Below are 13,849 nucleotides of genomic sequence, written 5' to 3' on the forward strand. Positions count from 1 at the left end.
CAGACAGCCTGGTTCTTGAAAGAACTGCCAAAATTACTAGCTGTTCAACCTTCTCTTTCGTATCGTCGTGAGACCCCTAAAGATTGAAAGCTGCGTGGTCATCCCCCTCTTCAAAGAGGGAGGACATGTCTAGACCCAAAACTGTTATAGACCTATCCTCCTGCCCCTGCCTTTTAAAATCTTCGAAAGCCAAGTAATTAACAGATCACGACCATTCGAATCCACCGTACCTTCCTCCACTATGCAATCTAGGTTTCAGAGTGGTCATTGGTGCACCTCAGCCACGCTCAAGGTCCTTAAACGATATCATAACCTCCATCGATAAAAGAACAGTACTGCGCAAGCGTCTTATCGACCTGGCCAAGGCCTTTTCGTACTCTGTCAATCCCGCATTCTTATCGGCAGACTCAACAGCCTTGGTTCTCAATGACTGCTCGCCTGGTTACCAACTACTTCTCAGATAGAGTTCCAGTGTTGTCAAATGCGGAGGGCCTGTTTCGTCCCGCGACCTCTCTGGCAGGTCTCTATGGGGTGCCACAGGTGCAATTTCTCGGGGCCGACTTTTTCTATGGATATAGGTAATGATGTCGCTCTTCTGCTGGGTGATTACTTTGATCACCTCTACGGCAGAACGACACTATTCTGTATACATCTGGCCCTGCTTTGGACAAGCAAACCTCCAAACGAGCTTCCAACGCCATACAAACACTCCTTCTTGTTGGCCTCCAAGCTGCTTTTTAAATGCTATAAATCTAGAGTGCATGCTCTTCAACCGAATTGCTGCCCGGCACCCTCCCGCCCACTAGCATTCTGGATGGTTCTGACTAGAATATTGGGACAACTACAAATACCTAGGTGGCTAGTTAGACTGTAAACTTCCTTCCACGACTTCCACATTAAGCATCTCAATCCAAAATGAAATCTTAGAATTGGCTTCTATTTTGCAACGAAGCATCCTTCACTCATTCTGCCCAAAACAATACCCTCGTAAAACTGACTATCCTACCGAGCCTGACTTTGGGCGATGTCATTTACAAAAATATTCCCCAACACTCTACTCACAAATGAAGTAGTCTATCAACATTGCCATCCGTTTTGTCACCAAAGCCCCAATATTACTACCCACCACTGCGGCGACCTGTATGCCCTCATTGGCTGGCCCTCACTACATATCCGGTTTGCCAAACAGACTGCTCCAGGTCATCGTATAAGGTCTTGCTACGTGACGAACGCCCATCCTTTATCTTCAGCGTCCACTGGGCACCATAGCAACACCCACCCGTAGCACGCGCTCCAGCAGGTATATTGCACTGGTCATCCCCAAAGCCAACACTTCCTTTGGCTTGCCTTGGCCTTCCAGTTCCTCTGCTGCCAAATGGACTGGAACGATTGCAAAAATCTCATGAAGCTGAGTCTTATATCTCCCTCTCTAAGCATTCAGCTGTCTGAGCAGCTTACCGATCATTGTACCCTGTACACAGCCAAATCTGTTAAATAGCACACACTGACTACCTCATCCCCATATTATTACTTACACTCTTGCTCTTTTGCACCCTTAGATGATCTCTACTTCACATCAGTCATCTGCACATCTAGTTGAAGGTCAGAATTACATAGCACGGGGTGGCAGCAGGAGGGACTGGTGCACTTCACCAAAAATAGCATGCCAGCATGAGGCAGAAAATTATGTGATATTATGTAAGCAACCATTTTTTTAAAACAGTCCCAGGTTTCCAGGGGGGGAAAATTTAAAAGGGGGGAGCCTTGAGTCTCAAAATGGGTCTTCCAAATGGACAATGACCCCAAGCACACTTCCAAACTTGTGGCAAAATGGCTTAAGGACAACAAAAGTCAAGGTATTGGAGTGCCCATCACAGGAAGACGGACTGGACCGTCAATCCTATGACAAAATTGTGGGCAACGAAAACTGATCACGACCTGTGTGAGCGAAGGAGGCTCTACAAACCTGACTCGTTACATACAGTGCCCGTTCAAGGGAGGACAGAGCGCAAAATTGCGACCAACTTGTGTGTGAGGGTTGTGAGGGACAGACAGCTGGGAGGCTACGGCCGAAAACGGGTTTGACCGCAGGAGAGGCAAGTTACAACAATTTAGAAGCGCATGCTACCAAATACTAATTGAGTGTATGATAGACTTCCCTGACCCACTGGGAAATGTGATGAAGAATAAAAAAGGGGCTGGAATATAAATTAATTCCTCTTATACTATTATTTCTAACTTTCTTAAAATAAAGTGATGATCCGAACTGACCTAAAACAGAGGAATATTTCACATAGGATTAAATGTCAGGAATTGTGAAAAACTGAGTTTAAAGGTAATGTGGCTGAGGTGTAGTGTAAACTTCCGACTTTCAACTGTATCACTCAGTATAAAATAATGCCTAAGGGGTAATTATTTCGCCATCTAGGCTGTTATTGCCAATACCTCCTCTACCGCTGCTACATTTACACACACTGCACAAGATCTGTCAGTTTTCTTTACTATTGTGAATGTTATTGACTGGTTACGTTGTTAATGTGTAACTCTGTGTTGTTGTTGTGAGTCCCACTGCTTTGCCTATCTTGGCCAGGTTGCCAGTTGTAAATGAGAACTTGTTCTCAACTGGCCTACCTGGTAAATACCAGATGAGCAAGAAAGACAGGATCTTTATGTTTCAACAGGTGAGCCCCTCTCTCTACCAGATGAGAAAGAAGGACAGGAATCTTTATTGTTCAACAGGTTGAGCCCCTTCTCTCTACCAGACATGAGCAAAGAGACAGGGATCTTTTATTGTGTCAACAGGGAAGCCACTCCTCTACCAGATGAGCAAGAAGACAGGATCTTTATTGTTCAACCAGGTTGAGCCCCTCTCTCTTACCAGATGAGAAAGAAGACAGGATCTTATTGTTCAACAGGTGAGCCCCTCTCTCTACCAGATGAGATAGGAGACAGGATCTTTATTGTTCAACAGGTGAGCCCTCTCTCTACCAGATGAGAAAGAAAGACAGGATCTTTATTGTCAACAGGTGAGCCCCTCTCTCTCTACCAGATGGAGAAAGAAGACAGGATCTTTATTGTTCAACAGGTGAGCCCCTCTCTCTACCAGATGAGAAAGAAGACAGGATCTTTATTGTTCAACAGGTGAGCCCCTCTCTCTACCAGATGAGATAGAAGACAGGATCTTTATTGTTCAACAGGTGAGCCCCTCTCTCACCAGTATGAGCAAGAAGACAGGATCTGTATTGTTCAACAGGTGAGCCTCTCTCTCTACCAGATGAGCAAGAAGACAGATCTTTATTGTTTCAACCAGGTGAGCCTCTCTTCTACCGATGAGATAGACAAAGGACACGATCTTTATTGTTCAACAGGTGAGCCCCTATCTCTACCAGATGAGAAGAGAAGACAGGATCTTTAATGTTCAACAGGTGAGCCCCTCTCTCTACAGATGAGAACAGAAGAGGACAGGATCTTTATGTTCAACAGGTGAGCCCCTCTCTCTACCAGATGAGAAGAAAGGAACAGGATCTTATTGTTCAACAGGATGAGCCCCTCTCTCTTACAGATGAAGATAGAAGACAGGAATCTTTATTGTTCAACAGGTGAGCCCCTCTCTCTACCAGATGAGAAAGAAGAGACAGGATTCTTATTGTATTCAAACAGTGACCCCTCTCTCTACCAGATGAAGAAAGAAGACAGGATCTTTATTGTTCAACAGGTGAGCCCCTCTCGCTACCAATGAGAAAGAAGAACAGGATCTTTAGTTTCAACAGGTGAGCCCCTCTTCTACCAGATGATGAGAAAGAAGACCAGGATCTTATTGTTCAAACAGGTGAGCCCCTCTCTCTACCAAAGTGAGAAGAAGACAGGATCATTATTGTTCAGAACAGGTGAGCCCCTCTCTCTACCAGATGAGAAAGGAAGACAGGATCTTTATTGTTCAAACAGGTGAGCCCTCTCTCTACCAGATGAGAAAAGAAACAGGATTTTATTGTTCAACAAGGTGAGGCCCCTCTCTCTACCAGATGAGAAAGAAACAGGATCTTTATTGTTCAACAGGTGGAGCCCCCTCTCTACCAGATGAGAAAGAAGACAGGATCTTATTTTCAACAGGTGAGCCCCTCTCTACCAGATAAGAGAAAGAAGACAGGATCTTTATTGTTCAACAGGTGAGCCCTCTCTCTACCAGATGAGAAAGAAGACAGGATCTTTATTGTTCAACAGGTAGCCCCTTCTCTCTTACAGATGAGCAAAGAAAGACAGGATCTTTATTGTATCAACAGGTGAGCCCCTCTCTTCTACCAGATGAGAAGAAAGACACGGTCTTATATTGTTCAACAGTGGCCTCCTCTACAGCATGAGCAGAGACAGGATCTTTATTGTTCAACAGGTGAGGCCCCTCTCTTCTTACCAGAATGGAAAGAGTATTGTGCTGTGTGTCATCACCCAGCATTGATGTTCCACACTGCTCACTCTCAGCACCCTTACAAAAAAAGACTGCAGTTATAGTGTAGTACACAGCAGTTATTCTGCAATTACTGCGTCCAAAAATACCACAGTCGACTGCAGTTACTGCACTTTTACTGCAGTTTCAAAACGGAAATCTCTTATTGTTAGAGCAGCAACTCTGCTTTATGTATGGCTTCACCTTCAGTAAACACTGTGTGAAACAAGGAGACGGAGGGTGGCAGGGAGAGAGAGGGAGAGGGTCTGTCTGATAACCACTATGTTCAAACAAATTGTAAAAATGTAGCAATCTTTCCCTTACGAATAAAAGATTACGGTCAGTGCGTAGTATAACTGCAGTACACCATAAATACTGCGTCCAAAATAACACCGTTTTTTTTACTGCAGTACTTTTGCAGTGTAACTGCAGTTACAATGCAGTATAACTGCAGTTATTCTGCAATTACTGCGTCCAAAATACCACAGTCGACTGCAGATTCTGCACTTTTATAAACTGCAATCTTTTTTGTCAGGGTTAAATGATAAAATAACAATGATTTCCATTAACGTATTAATCTGATTCATGTTTACATGCCCCTTATTTCATAGCGCTCATCTGCCGTCACCTGGTGGATATTCAACGCAGTTAATCGTGCATTTCTGTGTCGTGCTGAACTGGGAAAACGCTAATCTGTCACTTCCGGTTCGTCTTTATCGAAAGAAATGGCGGACATGGACGAACTGTTCGGGAGTGATGGGGACAGTGACAACGAACAAAGAGGTGAAGTTAGCCATCAAAATGCTGTTCCGAAAAGTTAGTTAAACACGTCTAAAGTTACGCTAGATTAATAGCTTTATGCAGTTACAGCTAGTAAGCTAGCTAATGTGATCTAGCTAAGGYCGGTTGGCTGATGCTAGCGAAGCTAACGTTAGGTAGCTAACGTTAGTAAAGAGGACCTTTGAGAATATCCATCAACAACCTAACTAGAACCAAAATAGCCAGTACATACTTGGTCCAGCACATTAACGTTAGCTAGCTAACCAACCAAGCTCTCCATAGGGCGGGCGTGCGTGCGTAGCTAACGTTAGTATTTGTGTTTATTTCACATGCATGTACATTTTCCCTCTGCATACGCGTACCAAAACAAGTCCCGTTCTAATTACTGTACCAAAACCAAGTCCCGTTCATAATACTGTACCAACAACAAGTTTCCCGTTCTAATACCTGTACCAAAACAAGTCCCGGTTCCTAAATACTGCTACCAAAACAAGTCCCGTTTCTAATATGTACCAAAACAAGTCCCGTTCTATATAACTGTACCAGAACAAGTCCCGTTCTATTAACTGTACCAGAATCACAGTCCCGTTCTTAATACTGTACACAAAACAAAGTCCCGTTCTAAACTGTACCAGAAACAAGTGGCCCGATTCAATACTGTACCAAACAAGTCACCGTTCTTACTTACCAGAGAAGAACAAAGTCCGTTCTATACTGTAGCAAAAACACAGTCCCGTTCTAATACCGTACCAGAACAAGTTCCGTTTCTAATACCCGTACCAAAACAAGTCCGTTCTAATACTATACCAGAATCTAAGTCGTCCGTTGCGTAAACTGTACAAACAAGTCCCGTTCTTATTATACTGTACCAAAACAAGTCCTGTTCTAATACTGTACAAATAAGTCCCGTTCTAATACTGTACCAAAACACAAGTTCCCGTTCTAATAACCGTAAACCAAAACAAGTCCCGTAAGACAGTGTTACCTGAAGGTGAGTGGTTGGTCTTGACCACAGCCGGTCCCTGTAGTCCAGTTCCTTTGTCATGTATGAACAGGTGGTGTGGGTCTCCTTGGAGAGGACTTTATTACACATCAAACACCTCGGTTACCCAGGTTGGAGAGACATTGCTGTGGAAGACACAGACACATCAAACACACTCGTGTACCCAGGTGCGATGAGACATGCGTGGAGACAGAACACATCAAACCCTCCGTTACCCAGGTGTTAGAGACCTGCCTTGGTGGATGACAGAAACACATTCAAACACCTCGTTACCCAAAAGGTGGGAGAGACCTGCTGTTGGAGACAGAACACAAAATCAAACCCTCGTTACCCAGGTGGAGAGACCTGCTGTTGGAGACAGAACACATCAAACACCTCGTTACCAGGTGGAGAGACCTGCATGTGGAGACAGAACACATCACCAACACCTCGTACCCAGGTGGAAGAGCACTGCCTGATGGAGACAGAACACATTTCAAACACCTCGTTACCCAGGTGGAGAGACCATTGCAATGTGGATGACAGAACACATTCAAACATGTCCTGTTACCCAGGTGGAGAGATCCTGCTGTGGAGAAGAAACACATTCGAAACACCTCTTTACCCAGCGGAGAGACCTTGCTGTGGAGAACAGAAACACATCAATACACCTCGTTACCCAGGGTGGAGAGACCTGCTGTGGAGACAGAACACATCAAACACCTCGTTACCCAGGTGGAGAGGACCTGCTGTGGAGACAGAACACACAAACACTCTTTACCCAGGTGGAGAGACCTGCTGTGGAGACAGAACACAATCAAACACCTCGTTAACCCAGTGGAGAGACATTGCTGTGAGACAAACACATTCAAAACACTCTCGTTCCCAGGTGGAGAGACATGCTGTGGGAGACAGAACACATCCAAGACACCTCGTACCCCAGGTGGAGAGACCTGCTGTGGAAGTACAGAAACACATAAACACCTCGTTACCCAGGTGGAGAGACAATCTGTGGAGGACAGAACACATCAAACACCTCGTTACCAGGTGGAGAGGATGCTGTGGAAGACAGAACACATCAAACACCTCGTTACGCAAGGAGTGTGCGAAGAATGTCTGTGGAGACAAAGCACAATCAAAAACTCGTTACCAGGTGGAAGAGACTGCTGTGGAGACAGAACACATCAAAACAACCTCGTACCCGGCAGGTGGAGAGACATGCTGTGGAGAAGAACCACACAAACACCTCGTTACCCAGGTGGAGAGACATTTGGGGAAGCTGTGGAGACAGAACACATCAAAACACCTCGTATCCCAGGTGGAGAGACCTGCTTGGAGACAGACACGACTCAAACCTCTGTGTACCCAGGTGGAGAGACCCTGCTGTGGAGACAGAACACATCAAACACCTCGTTACCCAGGTGGAGAACATGCTGTGGAGACAGAAACACATCAAACACCTCGTTACCCAGGGTGGAGAGACATGCTGTGGAGACAGAACACATCAAACACCCTTACCCACAGGTGGAGAGACTGCTGTGGAGACAGATACATCCACAGATCTACACACGTAAATACACATTTCCCATGGCTAAATCAATGTAATTAATTAAATCATCAGGAGTCCCGCGTTACTCTCCTCTTCATCAGGAGTCCGCGCGTTACTCCTCTTCATCAGGAGTCCTCTTCATCAGGAGTCCAGCGTTACTCCTCTTCATCAGCTTTCCAGCGTTACTCTCCATCAGAGTCAGTGTTACTCCTCTTCATCAAGCGCCAGGTTACTCATCTTCCTCTAGCCCCTCTAGAGGATCTTGCGGTCGTGTGTGTGTGTGTGTGTGCGCGGCGCGCGCGTCTGACTCTGCCGTCAGACCACTTGACGATGCGGGCGTTACTGTCTCTGCTCTCGTTCCCCTCCTCGTCTTTCCTGGCTCTCCACACCGATAGTATTCTCAACCTGAACACAGACACACTGTTCTCACTGTTTACATCATGTTACATTCACACAGAACACTGTTACATCACTGTTACATCCACAGAACATTGGTTACAACACTGTCACATCATCTGTTACATCACACACACACACCAACACTGTCACATCATACACACACACACAACACTGTCACATCACACTACACACAACAATGTCCATCAAATACACAATCACTACACACACATGTCACAGCACACACACACAACCTGTCCATCACACACACAACACTGTCAACATCACACACAACACACACAGCGCAGGACTGAGCACACACACAGGCACACACACCACCCTTCAGTTTGAGCCTGGTCCGTCCCTCTTCATCCAACATCTCCCTATCCTCAAACTCATCTTCCATAGTACTGGGAGTCAAAGGGTCTGAAAAGAGGAATACACACATCAACACACAGTTCAGAGAGAAGACCACTGCTTCTACCTATCTCAGACCCTTCAGATCTGAGAACATGGAATGCTCAGGGAGAGGTCAGAGTTAGGGGTCAGGGGTCAGGGTTAAGGTCCGGGCGGTGTCAGGGTTAGGGGCAAGGGGAGGTCGGGGTAAGGGGGTGTCAGGGTTAGGGGTCAGGGAGGCGGGGTCAGGGTCAGGGGCCAGAAGTGAACTGGGACCATGCTGGGGTGAGTCTAACCTGGGTCAACAGAGAGGAAGTTGGGTAGTTTGACGAAGTAGAGGTCTGATCCTAGATCAGTGCTGACTTTAGGAATCTCCACCTCGATACGAGTCTCTGGGACGTGCTCCTCTCAGCCTGCTCCCCTTCCATACATCCTCTTGGTCTGGGGAGAGACACACACACAGACACACACACAGAGACACACACACAGAGAAACACACACAGAGAAACACACAGAAACAGCACAGGGACACACACACAGAGACACACACAGAGACTCTTCATTATTAGTTATTGTAACATGCAGAGGTTAAGTATGTCTCACCAGGGGTTGTCCTGGAGTGGGGGGGGGGGGGGGGGAGGTAAGTAGTTCTCACCAGGGGTTGTCCTGGAGTGGGGGGGGGGGTAAAGTATGTCTCACCAGGGGTTTGTCCTGGAGTGGTGGGGGGGGGTAAAGTATGTCTTACCAGGGGTTGTTCCTGGGAGTGGGGGGGGGGTAAAGTAATGCTCTCACAGGGGTTGACCCTGGAGTGGGGGGGGGTAAAGTATGTCTCACAAGGGGTTGACCTGGAGTGGGGGGGGGGGGGTAAAGTATTGTCTCACCAGGGGTTGTCAGGAGTGGGGGGGGGGTAAAGTATGTTTCACCAGGGTTGTCCAGGAGTGGGGAGGGGGTAAAGTATGTCTCACCAGGGGTTGTCCTGGAGTGGGGGGTTTCTCAGCATCACTGTCTGATGAGATGTCGTCTGCCTCTCCAAACAGGTCGTCTGTTGCTGGCTTCTTACCTGAGGAAGAGATGGAGAGAGATGAGTCCTGACCCCTAACCTTTGACCCGTAACAGGTAGAGTTGAACATGGAGGGATTATACCCTGACCGCCCCCGCCTCCTCAAAGTGCATCGGAGTAGGCTTGGGTGGTATCCAAGATTGTCATACCGACCTGTGCCATCCTGAGATATTCAGTAATACCGGCACTGAGCACAAGGGGCGCTATTATCAAACCCCACTGAGCCTCTGCCATATGGGGTTACCAGTGCTAATAAGTACATGTAAAATCCATAGTGAATGCTAGCTAAATGCTAACGAGCGCATTGCGAACATTTTATAGTCTCTGACAAACTATTTGCAGAACAGACATCTCATCTTATAATGGTAATAAAAGTAACTAAAAAATGCTACTCACAGTTTGCTGCACAAAACCAAATATTAGACAGCAAAGGGGGATTCTCCTATCCAGGAGGGGGATTCTCCTGATCCAGAAGGGGATTCTCTGCTGTTTCCAAGCGAAGCTTGATTTTGGAAGAAACTAACCACTTAGCTAGATAACTAGCTACTAAATTAGCAAACACAATGCACAACTGCAGAGCATTTAGCACCTATTAGACAGTCAACTTAATATTGAGAAGATATTTAGCTGTCAAACATGTGTAACTACATCACTGGCTCATGCTGCACAACAGTGAGTGACTCCAGGCGCCGGTCTCACCACGTAACTGGGGACTACCGCTAAGCTTCATAATGTCAAATAATGTGCCAGGAGATAAAGCAGATCACCAAACATATTGCAACAAGTTGACTGCAGGTACTGTATTTCATAACATTAAAAAAGCAGTCTAAAATATTCAAATGTATTAAATAAATGAGATTAGTTACAACGGTATTGCGCAAAATTCATCCTGTGTTTATTTCCCAAATACCCCGTATACGGTGATACTGTATATATCAGGTTCCTCAAAATGGCGGCCCACAGACCATATGGTTTTTTATTTGGCCCCCAACTGAGCCAAAAGTTATTTTTATTTTTTTAACATACAAAAAGACCTAAAAATCACCAGGAAATCAGCTCCAAGTGTTTTCATTTTGGAAATCAGTTCCCAAGTATTCCCATGCATTATACATACAAATGTAGCAAGGTTGAAATGATTATGTTTTAGTCAAATATTAAAAAAAAAAATTTGTGTGTGGTCAATTTGCAGTCTACAAATTATTTGTAATTATGTTCGGACCCGCCGGAATAAAATCATTTATTTTCTCAGAAAATCGGCCCGCGGCTGAATCTAGTTGATGATATATACCGGCCACGCCTACACCGGGGGAACCTTGACCTACACCGGGGGGAACCATGGATCTACACCCGGGGGGAAACTTGGATCTACACCGGGGGAACCTTGACCTACACGGGGGGAACCTGGACTACACCGGGGGAAACCTTGGACCTACACCGGGGGGAACCTTGGATTCTACACCGGGGGGAACCTTGGATCTACACCGGGGGGAACCTTGGACCTACACCGGGGGGAACCTTGGACCTACACCGGGGGAACCTTGGACCTACAACGGGGGAACCTTGGATCTCACCGGGAGGAACCTTGGATCTCTCCTCTAGTATGCGTTGAGAGACCGACCAAAAAGGACTCTTCAGATTAGGGTTGCATTTTTCAAAACGCCCAGTTGTCCAGAATTCTTGGTTGGAAGACTCCCGGATTCAGGAGAAGCAGGACATCCGGGAATCCTCCAACCAGGATTTCTGGGAAACCAGGGATTTTTGGAAAAGTTCTTAATGCAACCAACCTTCAGATCTAGCTTTATCCTTTTCCCTTCTTCTTGGCTCCAACGTCGCTGTCAGAGTCTGAGGCAGACGCCATCTTCTTTCTTGGCTCCAACGTCGCTGTCAGAGTCTGAGGCAGACGCCATCTTCTTCTTGGCTACCAACGTCGCTGTCAGAGTCTGAGGCAGACACCATCTTCTTCTTGGCTCCAACGTCGCTGTCAGAGTCTGAGGCAGACGCCATCTTCTTGGCTCCAACGTCCGCTGTCAGAGTCTGAGGCAGACGCCATTTCTTCTTGGCTCCAACGTCGCTGTCAGAATCTGAGCCAGACGCCATCTTCTGTGTTCTTCCGTCCGACGAAGTCATCCTCGCTGTCACTCCCTTCGCAGACTCTGAAGCACACACATCATTTAATTATTATAATTCTCCTGTAGACTTCCAGTCATTGCTCAAACAAAGATTTAGAATATTTACTGGTCAATTGCACACAAAGTCCCCTCGAATTGTTAGTTCACCTTTTAACCCAACCCCCCTCTGAAAGACACACATATTACATACAGTGCATTCTGAATTGTATTCAGACCTCTTGACTTCTTCCACATTTTTGTTATGTGAAGAGAAGAGAAGAATGGAGAAACTCCCCAAATACAGGTGTGACAAGCTTGTAGCATCATACCCAAGAAGACTCGTGGCTGTAATGGCTGCCAACGGGTGCTTCCACAAAGTACTGCTGTAAAGGGTCTGAAGATTTATGTAAATGTAATATTCAGTTTTACTTTGTCATTATTATTGTGTGTAGTTTGATGACAGAAAATGATTTAATCCATTTAGAATAAGGATGGTAATGTAACAAAATGTTGAAAAAGCTAAGGTGTCTGGATAACTTTAGAATGCACTGTATAGAGGTTTTTTTTTAGAGGTAAGGGGGGCTGCCAGACCTGGTTCCGGGGAGGGGGGCTGCCAGACTGGGTTCCCGGGAGGGGGGCTGCCAGACTGGGTCCCGGGGAGGGAGGGCTTGCCAGACTGGGTTCGGGGAGGGGGGCTTGGCCAGACTGGGTCCCGGGGGAAAGCTGCCTGTTGGTGGGTTAAGTGCCTTGTTGCAAAGGGCACAGCAGATAAACAATGGCATATAGGATTGTGATACAACAACATCATATTGATAAAGCCTGATCAGAGCCACACTGAATACAATAGTAAAGCAGATGTTACTGACGGTGGCAACGTTTTCTTTTCAAAACTCCAAGATTGATCTAGTGAGTGGCTAGAGAAGGTCCTTCAGACACCACACGCACACACACACACACACTTTCTTCAATACCTGACTTCTTCCTGCTCCTGTGCCCCGCCCCGTCCTCATCAGAATTCTCTCGCTCTTCGTCCGATTGGTGCCGCTTCTTCTCCTCCTTCCTCATCCTCTGATTGGTCACTCTTAGCCCCTGCTCCCCACTTTTTTCATCTCTGATTGTTCTCCTTGCCTGACACCCTCCCCATCTGAGTGGGGGGTGCCGTGGCCCTGAGTGGGGGTACCGGGGTCTGACAGGGGGTGCCGGGGTCTGACAGGGGGTGCCGGGGTCTGAACAGGGGGTGCCGGGCGCCGACTGGGGGGTGCCAGGAACAGACTGGGGGCCGACTGGGGGGTCCCGGGCGCCGAGTGGGGGGTGCCTTGCGCCCGAGTGGGGGTGCCGGAACAGACTGGGGGGCCGACTGGGGGTGCCGGGTGCCGACAGGGGGGTCCCGGGCGCCGACTGGGGGTCCCGGGCGCCGACTGGGGGGTCCCGGGCGCCGACTGGGGGGGTGCCTGGCGCCGAGTGGGGGGACCGGGGTCGCTATGGATACTGGCGGAAAACAAGTTATTATGCATTACGTACATTCAATGAAATTTGTTTTCACTCAAAGTGCTTTCGAATACAGGGTGAAAATTAGCACTAGCCTATATAAAACCATTCATAATTCTTTCCTCCTCACCTCTTCTCAGAGCGAGCACTGCCCCTCAGACCTGGGGCTCCGCCCCCCGAATTTGGACTGCCTTGCCTCTGACCTTAGATCTCCATCTTCCTCCTGGGTGCCTTCTCTCCGACCCACTGTGCTGCTCGCGTCTGACTGGTCATTGTCCTCGGCTCCCGAGTGCATGCTGGCGTCCCGACTGGTGTCCTGAGCGTTCCTGACAGTTTGATGGTTGTCGCTGTGTGCGCTAATGGCGTTCCTCTTCACTGTCATCCCCAAACAGCTCCTGGTTCAATAGAGTTATACCATGCATTTATTGAGGCTAAGAGTGTTTCCTGTGTGCTGTATGTACTGAAACAACTGGACCTCACCTTGTGTTGGGCTTTACCCGTCTTGTCCATCATCCGCTCTCCCGCTGTCGCTGCGGAGACGTTACTTATGGGACGGGACCGAGGCATCTCCGGCTCAGATTCAGACCTGAACCAGAGCCAGACGCACTTGCTGAGACCACTGCACACACACACTGTCATTTAGCTTTCA

General features: G+C 47.3%; 1 long non-coding RNA gene and 1 pseudogene across 2 annotated transcripts; both read right to left on the minus strand.

Annotated features, from left to right (window-relative positions):
- Positions 1–6,206: 6,206 nt before the first annotated feature.
- LOC112079277 (RNA polymerase-associated protein LEO1-like) lies at positions 6,207–13,823 on the minus strand (annotated as a pseudogene).
- Positions 6,408–7,395, minus strand: LOC139027109 (uncharacterized). Of its 2 annotated transcripts, none has more exons than XR_011479149.1 (3): positions 7,368–7,395; positions 6,875–6,949; positions 6,408–6,430 (listed from the first exon to the last, which is right to left on the minus strand). It is a non-coding gene; the product is annotated as an uncharacterized lncRNA (long non-coding RNA). The 2 variants fall into 2 exon arrangements; XR_011479148.1 differs by lacking the exon at positions 7,368–7,395 and adding an exon at positions 7,186–7,284 and having other exon boundaries at positions 6,875–6,976.
- Positions 13,824–13,849: the final 26 nt, after the last annotated feature.

The sequence above is a fragment of the Salvelinus sp. IW2-2015 genome, unplaced genomic scaffold (genome assembly GCF_002910315.2).
Source record: "Salvelinus sp. IW2-2015 unplaced genomic scaffold, ASM291031v2 Un_scaffold7502, whole genome shotgun sequence".
NCBI classification, from domain to species: Eukaryota; Metazoa; Chordata; class Actinopteri; order Salmoniformes; family Salmonidae; genus Salvelinus; species Salvelinus sp. IW2-2015.